The 9,620-nt window shown below is 46.9% G+C and overlaps 1 pseudogene; it reads right to left on the bottom strand.

Moving 5' to 3' along the window:
* Window positions 1–3,552: 3,552 nt before the first annotated feature.
* Window positions 3,553–3,668, bottom strand: LOC118613454 (annotated as a pseudogene).
* Between the last annotated feature and the right edge of the window lie 5,952 nt (window positions 3,669–9,620).

Genomic DNA, 9,620 nt, shown 5'->3' with positions numbered 1-9,620 from the left:
TGCCTGGAAATACAGACATTATCACATGATGCTAATTTTCCAAAACACATACACATCCATATACATGCTGGGTTCTCTAAAGTGTTGTTTAGCATCGAAATATCAAATATATTAGAAAACTGCCTTCAGCGAAGGTAAGTGGTGACGTCGAACCTGCAGGCGGCCGTCGATGGCATAGGCGTGCGGACGGCGCGGGACTCAGGAGGACCGCACGCCCGGCGGGACCCGCTTCCTCCCCCGACCCGGTCTCCTTCTCACTCGCCTCCCGGTCACTGTCTTTCCGTCCCTGCAGAGTGCTCGGGCGAAGCCGGTTGAGCGGCAGCAGCTGCGCGGCTGCCACGCCCGGGGCCGGGGGCGGGGGGTAGGGGGGGGCGCCAGCACCACTCCCCACGGGCCGCTGTCCCCGTGTGTGTCTGCGACACCGTCCGGCCGCCGGCCGCAGGGAAGCCGGCCCCGCAGCGGCGCTGCTGGTTGCTGTCGAACGCGTGCATTTTTATTCTGGAGCTACCGGAATTATTATAGTTTCCTAAACGAAGCGTTAGGAATGCAAACTCACATCTGCATAATTAAAAATTTTATCTTTTCTTCATTCATTGAGCATTACAATACCTTTAATACTGAAATTAGATGCCACTTGATAACTTGCATGAAACAATCAGATGCTGTCACTGAAATGAAGCAAGTGTACACTAAAGCAATTCTCGTTTTCTGTATAAAATATTCAACTGGAGAAAAAATAACTTAAGGATTAAACGCGTTTCACTATTAACCTGATGTTTCTCAATGAGTCATTGAATTTTGAATTACTAAAATAATATTGTGATCAGAAAGGTCATATTGTTGAAACGAATTTCTCAGGAAAGACTAACTCAGACTAATATAGGAAAATAAATAGTAGTCACTAAATGACACTCTGAGATTTCTCTATTTTATAAGGAGATTGGTTAAAATCATACACATAATAAGTTTTTAGGAACAGGACATATATATAAATATATGTTATGTCTTTAAAGTATATAGACTAATTTCTTCTGCAAGACAGGAAAACACAGTTGTTTAGCACTACTCAGAATTTCTCTTCGTTATTTTATGGTTTTGGTTAATTAGTATATTTCCTATTTGAATAGGGATTTATCTTTCGAGTTGTTTTTACTATAAGCTGCCGAGCAAAGGAGTCAAGTGAGCGCTGTTCACCGTGGTGACCTGTGGGCAAGGACTCTCACGGGTCGTCATGGAATTCATTTTATTTTTGTTTTCGTTGTCCACTGGACTTGCTGAGTATACGCAGACATCATCACCCCTGTTCTTATGATGTCTGTGCTGTAATTTCCCCCACACAGAACTCTCTGTGGTCAGGAGCCTGGACAGCACACACATCCCAGGGGGGCCGTGCTGGGTCCTGCAGGCCCTTAAAGTGGCAGCCTGTCGTGGAGAACGGGGGAGGGGCGTGTGCCTGCCTGGGCAGCGGGGCGGAGAGGCCGCTGCTTCTCAGCCTTGCGACTCGCGTTGTCTGTGTTGGTCCGACCTGTGACCTATGTTTCAGTAGCCCTCGGAACACGTTGACAAAGGGAAGGCAAAACGCATTGTCATAGAGATCGGCTCAGTGCCCGCCGGCCTTAATCTCCCGCGAAGGCTGAGGGATTTGCTCTTCCACAAGGGACACCCTGGAGAAAGTGGGGGACACAGGGTGAGGTGTTCGAGGAAAGCTGACTGGTCACCGGCTGACCATGACACTGGCTCAGGTGGGCCCCCCGGAAACAGGCATGAAAACAAATACAAGAGTAAAAAAGAAAGTCTAACGGAGTGTGCGCTCTGCGTCTCAGGGAGTTCCGAATCTGCAGAACTGGTTCTGAAAAGTTTGTGAGGAATGAGCAGCAACAGTGGAAATAAGAACAACACCCATCAGCAAAAGCCAGCTCTGAGCGAGGGCGGCGGAGCAGCAAGCCGGTATCGGTGTTCTTACAATGCACCTAAATGTCCAGGTTGCAACAAAAAATTATGACGTGCACAGAACTCTGGAGTTTAGAAATACAACAACTGAAAAGAAAACTCGCTGGAGAGTGGACGGGAGCAGAGGGGCGGCCACCTGCCGGGGGGACGGGGCTTCTCTTTGGGGTTACAAACATGTGACGTTAAATCACGTGAGCGATTGCATAACTGCGGACGGAATAGATTGTTACATTTTAAGTGGATAACTGTGCTAATGTGTGAATCATATCACAACAAATTTACTTAAAAATCGCCACGGAAAGCCCAGCACCTCAAATGCACGAACCATTTCCACACTCGATGCACCTGCCACTCTGTTCTCGACTCGTTTTGCCCGCTGCCCCGCCCGTCCCGCACCTGAAACTCCTGGCTGCAGCCTCAGGCGCTGGAGGCGGGCGCTGGGCAGGGCCTGCACCCTGTGCCACGGACGCCCCGCCACCCTCCTGCCCGAGGAGCTGGTCGCCACGGTCTCCCTGGCAACGCTGCTTCCCTCGCCTCTGTGTTGGATGCTGGTCGTCTTAGCTGACACCCGTTTCATTCTTTAGGATGTGGAGGTGTCTTATGTTATCAATGTTTTAAGTGCTCAAATAAAGAATTGTTTTTAAAGCTCAGCATTATTGAAAGACTACTTTAGTGCAGGACTGTCACTGACGTGGTACAAGTGTGAGGCTCCAGCTCGCAGCCCGTGTCCGGTCCCACCCGCCTCGTCTCCATCGCGAACCGTCGGAGGCCTGGGCCGTGGAGCGCTCAGGCCGCGGCTGCACAGCTGTGCTTGGCCCGCCTTGCCCTCCCCTTGGTCACCTGTGGGGCCCAGTGCCATCTGCCCTTGGGAGGATGGATCCAGGAAACAGGCTCATCCGGGTCCTGGAAGCTGAACTCAGGACCACACAGGCACGGAATGGCAGTGTCCCGCATGCCATTCGATAGAACAGATCCGGGAGGAGAGCGTGGAACCATGTCCCACATGCCAGCTCAGAGTGGCTTGTCCCCCAAAAATCTGTGCTGCATGAAGAAGGGCCCGCTCTGAGCCTTGTCACTTGTGGGAGTCGAAACAGGGGCCCCCACGTGTCTGAGTCTGGTACCATCATTATAGTACCTTATTTATGAAATATTTATGACTTAAAAACTTAGTTAACTTACACCACCCATCGACTTGTTTCGAGAGTGAAATTCCCCTCACCTCTGAACGAGCTGGCGTTACACGTGGGGCCACAGTGCTGGCTGACCCCAGACGACTCTTCTCAGCGATTCCGCAATCTGCTCTCCTCCCCGATCTGTTCTATTGAAAATGTCATTCTTATTTTAAAAAGTCAATAATTCACCAAAAATCTCAAATGTGAAAAAGCTCAAAGTGACTCATGATTAGAGAAATGCACCTTAGCACAACATTGAGATGCCACTGCTTACCCGTGAGATGAGTAAAATTAAAAGCGTGACGACACATTCGTTAGACAGTCTGTAAGGAAGCAGGCATTCACCTTCCACCCTGAAATCCTGCTTCTAGGAATCTATCCTGAAGTATACTTCCAACCATAAGAAAATACACGAGCAAATTTTCTTTTATGCCTACAGCACCTGGTCTTCCTAGGTGGTCTCCCATCCAAATACTAACCAGGCCCGACCCCGCTTAGCTTCCGAGATCAGACATTGGGCTTGCTCAGGGTGGCATGGCCGTAGACCACGGTCTATGGCTCTACTGAGGCGGGAACCCAGGACCTTCTGCGGGTAAAGCAGGCGTGCTGACCGCTACACTATGGAACCATGTCCCACATGAGCAAATTTATTCACTGCAGTGTTGTTTATAATAGCAAAATATTGGAAACACCCTAACTGTCCATACATAGGAGAGCAATTGAGTAAGCTATAGTGAACCACATCATAGAATACCATACCCCAATAAAAAAGAATTAGGAAGATCTCTGTGAATTGATACAGAATGATTTCTGTGAAGTACCACTGTGTGGAAAAGTCCGGTGCAAAATATTGCCTGTAGCAGGCCATTCTGCATGTAGGAAATGAAGTGATACAGGAAAATATACACATATTTGTTCATTTGTACAAAGAGATACAGGAAGGGGAAACCAGAAACTACAGACAGAGGGTGAGAGTTGAACAGGCGGAAAGAAGGAAGGAGCAGAAACAGATAGTGACGACTCTCACAACACACCTTTCTGTGTAGCTCCGACTCTTAGGACTTTAGCAAGGTTTTGTCTACCATGAAATACCTAAACAATTAAAATCACAGGATGGGCGAGGAAAGACCCAAAATGGAATACCAATGATAGCAAACTGAAGTAAATGAATACCCTAAGCACGCTGATGGGGGTGAGGAAGAGAAGAGCTAAAATTAGTAAACCTGGAAAACAACATTTTAAGTGGATATTGTAAGGCTATAGACAAAAAGAAGTCTGTGCAAGAATTGCAACCTAATTAGTAATTTTATATCTCCTAGCAGTATTGGTTCGTAATTCCGAAACCACTTTATGTTCATACTAGGATTGAACAAATAAGTAAATATATGAAATAATGAGAGCCAAGTTCATCATTTCTAGAGAACGATGTTGGGGGATCTATTCCTTACGAATAAAAAATGAGAGAAAGCTGGAATGAAACCCGTGGGACTGGAATTAGAGGTGTCAGCAGGAACAGAAAACAGCGTATTTGCATAGCATCAAAGTATCTCCCCAAGACACTTATTAATTACAAAAGGAAAAGAGAAACTTACAAGGAAGAAATCCAGCAGACACTACCTTAGCCAGGTGACCCGGGTTAGCATCAACAAGGCATATGCATGTGAAGAACCAAAGTAACTCCATTTTGTGATGGGCCTCCATTTTAGCCATTCCTGGAAATTATTGTGTGAATGCATGTGTGACCATCACTATGGGGACGCTATAGGAACGGTAGCCATGCCACAAGTCAACCTGTAAGAATGGCCCTGGAATTCTCCTTCTGTTGTTTGCTAGTTAGACCTCCCCCTGTGGCTACCTGCCCACCAACGTCTGTAAAGGTCAAATTTGACTTACCAATCCTGCAACGCCAAGACCTGTCACCCTGGCTTGTAGTTTTTCCCTTTAAATATGTCTGTAAGATTAAGGAAAGGGCCCTTCTCCTGCACACTGCTTTGGCTGTGTATGGAGTTGGGTCCGAGCTCACTCGCTAATAAACTCCCTTGTGTGATGGCATCAGCTGTTGTTTCCTTCGCGGCTCGTGGGGTTCCGAATCGGGGCACAACAAATGTCCAGCACTCCTTGTGATAGACCAACAGGACAGCCTTGTTTCTGTGGCATTCTTGGGCAATAACCCAGTTTGAGAAAATTCTACAGAAAACTGACCAATACTCTTAAAAAATGTCAAGATCATGAGAAACAAAAAAGAACAAGGAACTGTCACAAAGCGGAGGAGACAATGGACAAATGACAACCCAATACAATGCAATGTTACATCCTGTGTGGATCCTGAAATAGAAAAAAGCCGTTAGTGGGAAAGCCTGTGAAATTCAAATGAGGTCTACAGTTGAGTTTCTACTACTGTGTCCTTGCTAAGTTTCTGGTTCCCATCATTTTCCTTTGGTGACATGAGATATTAACACGAGGAGGGAGTTGGTGAAGGACAAACGAAAAATTTATTTTAAAATAAACAGTTTAAAAATAATAAATATTTTTGAAACTCTCTGCTTCCTTGGATATCTGTTGGCAGGGCTATGAATCGGTTTTAAAAGCTAATCTCCTCTTTCACGGCATTGATATCTGAGCTCAGGAGATTTTGAGATCTAGCCACAGTCCCGGGAGTTTCCCGAAGCTCCATGGGATGGGGTGGGGGTTGGGGGAGCACGTGGCCCCTAACGAGAGGAGAGACCTGTAAGCACTGGAGAATGGGTAACAGCAGCCCGCGACATCTGTAATTTGAAGGAGTTAAGACGACAGTTTATTTATCCAAGTCAGTTCACTGCACTCCCAGGAGCCTGGAGCCCATCGTTAGGTATCAACGTTTTAGCTGCAGGAACGAGGCACGAGGTCTCTGGTTCTCTATGAAAAGCGTGGAGAGAACGCGCAGCCGGCATCAGCGACGAGCACGTCAGCGCGCACTGCTTCGCCGCTCAGCATCCTGCAGGAGCGGGACCGGACGCATGCAGGGCCTTGATTCCAACATCGGTCCGCCTGAAGGCCGCCCGACCTGGTCGGAATGAGGCGCCAGGGCTCCCCGCGGCCTCCCGGGCTTCCTATGGGATGACATCTAAGGCGCTAGAACCTTCTGACTCCCTAACTCTGTGAGTGGAGATGTTTTTACTCTAATTTAATATTTTTATTCCTAGGACCGAGGATGGTAGCTAATATATACAAGCTATTCACTATCGTCTCGTTGAATGATCACAGGAAACATTTCAGCCCTTAATCGTATAGCATCAGGTACAATTCTGTGTAAATAAATAAATCTTTTTTTTTTTTTTTTAGGCGAAGCAACCCTTGATTGACCTCACAGATACCAAGGACCTTGTCAGCTTACAATCCCTTATTTTTTAGGTGTACAGCACCGGTCTTCCTGGGTGGTCTCCCATCCAAGTAGTAACCAGGCCCGACCCTGCTTAGCTTCCATGATCAGACAAGATCAGGTTTGCTCAGAGTAGCACGGCCGTAGAGTAGACAAATTTTCTTGGTACTCACTAATACTGTGAGGGTTTTTAAAAAAGCATTTGCACTCAGTATAATTAATATCTCTGAGACAAATTTGTGTGGGTCATGGTCACATATCAATAGTTGATTGTCTCATAAACAATAAAACCTAATTACTAAATCATTACCACTATTCATATGAGAAAGTACATATATATATATAAAATGATTCATGCATTTATATAAAACCTAGTATATACTGACAGTTTGTGTATTTGTACATAGATTGATGTTATAAAATATAAAATGATATAAAATATAAGACTATTTCTCTATAACTTACTAGGTATCTTTGCCAAATCAGAAAAGAAACTCCCACTCTGCCAGAGCCTTGATTCAGCTGCATGCAGAGGGAGAGAGTGCTGGGGGCGGACAGGCCCCGGCCAGGGCAGAGACGCCGCAGGCCACCCGGCATGGAGGTCAAGACGGGAGGTCAGCTGCTGGTTTCAGTTAGCAGGAAGCCAGGTTCACTCACTAAGCCTTGATCGCATCAAAAAACAGAGTCACAAGCATAGGGGGAACTTGGCAGGTAGATCCAGGGCAGGCGCCCAGCGCAGGCTCCCAGTTGCTGTCTAAGAAGGCGCTAGGAAACAGACAGGGACTTCGGCAGGAAGAACTCGTACCAAGTTCTTTTGGAAATGGATTTCCTGCATTCTACCATCATACATTCAAACGTAAAACAAGTTTGTTAATTTTGCAGTCCTTCTCATCCAGTCAGAGTTAGCTGTGGAACCATAAAATATAGCATGTCTTTGGTGCCGGTCTTTAGCAAGGCATGGTATCCTCCTCCGCCACCAGTGCCCTGTTCAGCAGCACTTTCTGTGACCTGTGCCGTCATCACGGGGCTGCAGAGAGCCCTGTTGCTGCAGAGCGACAAGGAGAGAAGAGCGAAAGCCCACATGGGAGTCAAAGTCCATCGCAGTCAAGTGATTGTCCTCATTCGGGAGGGCACGAGGGATGAGGGGCCGTGAACGCCGATGCCCGGATTCTCGGCGGAGCCTCATTCCAACCCTGTCTGGAAATCTCCCTCCCAGAAAGCGCGCATAGCCATCCGACCCGGTTCCCTTTAGTCAGCCCACTTCAATTTCCATCATCCTTTTATCTTTCCACATAATTATTTTATCTATGAATATTTTATGACAGTTTGCAAGAAATCCATTTTCAAAAGCTCTTTTCAGAATCTGCCTCTGAGTTTAATAATCTTAATGGGGTAAGCCTATTTTTAAGCTGAATAGCTCAAAGCCTTGTTACCAAGGACGCTTATTTATTTATTTAGAATCACAGTTTCAGCAAGAAGAGTCTCTTAAAGGCCCTTTTTTTCCTGGGCTGTAATAATTTCAATATCTCTGATTAAATTTGAGAAGTAAAATCAAGTTTTAAATAATTTTGGAGCTGTAATTTAGACCGAGCATAAATTTTTATTACATATTCTTATAAGGAATAACCACGAATGCTATGTCCTCATAGAGATGTAGAAATTGTTAGGTCTGATACTGCCATTGTGTTTGAAAGAACTTATGTCCATAAATAAAGGTAATTTTTTTTGGGGGGGGATTGTTCTTTTAATAATGCAATAATTTTTTAGGATGTAGTTAATGAGATGTAGTTAAACTGAGTACAGTGAGCCTACTCTGTGCGATACACTGTGACAAATTCTGAGGCCAACAAGGGAGTAGGGGTCGGGTAGGGGGTGGGAGCCTGGGGGATGGGCGTCGGAGGGTGTTGGTGGGGCACGGTCTGAAATCAGAGGTCAATCAAACTGACTCCTAGCAGTTCTCAGGTAACTGGGAAACACACAAACCCTGTAGTATGAGGCAAACTCCATATGTATAACAGGAAACTGCATTTGGGGTGTATTGCATATTTCTTATGAGGTCAAAGATGCTTTTTCTTCTTCTTTCCATTTGTCATGAAGATCCCGCGTCACTGCATGAGGCTCGCTGCTCCTCAGGACCCCAGGGCCACATCCCCGGTCCTTCCAGCTCCTGTAGCTCGCCGCCATCTTCCAGCTCACGGGCACTCCGGGCTTCATGTTTGGCTGTCAGCTGTGAGCTTGGAGCTTTACCATGCATCCTCACAAAATAATTTAGAACTACAAGAAAAAAGTTAATAAGAAAAAAGAGGACAAGTGGAAAGCAAAAGCAGCATCATGGGCTTCACTTTGAGGAAAAAAATGCTGATGGAAAAGAAACAGCAAAATATGTGGGGTGCGTGCGAAGGTTTCCATCAAGGGGCGGGGGTTCGGTCCTGTAGGGTCCCATTTCTTTCCTAGGGCTTTACTCTCCTCACTTAACTTTGCAATAGGCAATGTTTACATCATCATGAATCTCTAAATGCTACTTAGATTGAGCTTAAATTTTTAGAATCAACCCATGGGCGATACCGAAGCTGTTTAAGCACAGCCACAAGTCAGGCAGCCCGGGAGGGCGGTTCGCAGCGAGCCAGGCTTGCGTGGGTGCGGGCTGGAGCCGCCGCGAGCAGAAGGGATTTCTTCCCTCCCCGGAAATCCCCACCCCTGCTTGCAAGGCCTTCCAAGTGATGAGTCAGGCCCGCTCAGACTATCCAGAATCATCCCTTTTAGTTAAAATCAAATGATCAGAGCCTTTAATTACCTCTGCACAACCCCATCACAACAAAATCTAGATTAGGGTTTGATTGAAAACCTGTGGACTGCGGTCTAGTCGAGCTGACACATTAAAAGACAATCACAGTCCACCCCTGGCCAGCTTGGCTCTGGTAGCCCATGCCGCGGGCCCCCGCCCATGCCGCCATCACCCGCTTCCCCAGGGGGTGCTCCCCCACGGGCCGGGGCGGGGTGCGGCGTTAAGTGGCTGGAAACACATTGAGCCTGTCCGGAGCTTGCCATGTTCTCAGATCAAGAGTCAGTCAGGACCCGCAGCAGAGGCCATGGCAAGTGACATGACACAGTCCACGTCCGTCCCTTCATTTTAAGGACGA

This window comes from Rousettus aegyptiacus, unplaced genomic scaffold (genome assembly GCF_014176215.1).
Source record: "Rousettus aegyptiacus isolate mRouAeg1 unplaced genomic scaffold, mRouAeg1.p scaffold_m13_p_18, whole genome shotgun sequence".
NCBI lineage: Eukaryota > Metazoa > Chordata > Mammalia > Chiroptera > Pteropodidae > Rousettus > Rousettus aegyptiacus.
This window is presented reverse-complemented; position numbering and strand designations above follow the sequence as displayed.